We start from the raw sequence: 308 nt of genomic DNA on the forward strand, positions 1-308 counted from the left end.
TTATGTTTTCACTCTTGAGTAGTTTTAGGTATTATTTTCGTTTTTTATTGATGATTTGGACGTGTTTGAATTCAGTAGTTGAGACTAAATTTCACCATAAAAGGTGTTTAAACATTATGTTTGATCCAATATCAATATTGAATTTTGAAATTACAATTTTTTCTTTTTACGAAACTGTATTTGAGTTTAAAATTTAGAAACTAGAATCCCAATATTTTTCAAACGAACTTTAGGATATATAAATATAAAATTAAAAATTGTAATTTTTTCCAAACATTGAATTTGAATTTGAAATTCATAGTTATTCA

Source organism: Amaranthus tricolor, chromosome 9 (genome assembly GCF_026212465.1).
Source record: "Amaranthus tricolor cultivar Red isolate AtriRed21 chromosome 9, ASM2621246v1, whole genome shotgun sequence".
Taxonomy (NCBI): domain Eukaryota; kingdom Viridiplantae; phylum Streptophyta; class Magnoliopsida; order Caryophyllales; family Amaranthaceae; genus Amaranthus; species Amaranthus tricolor.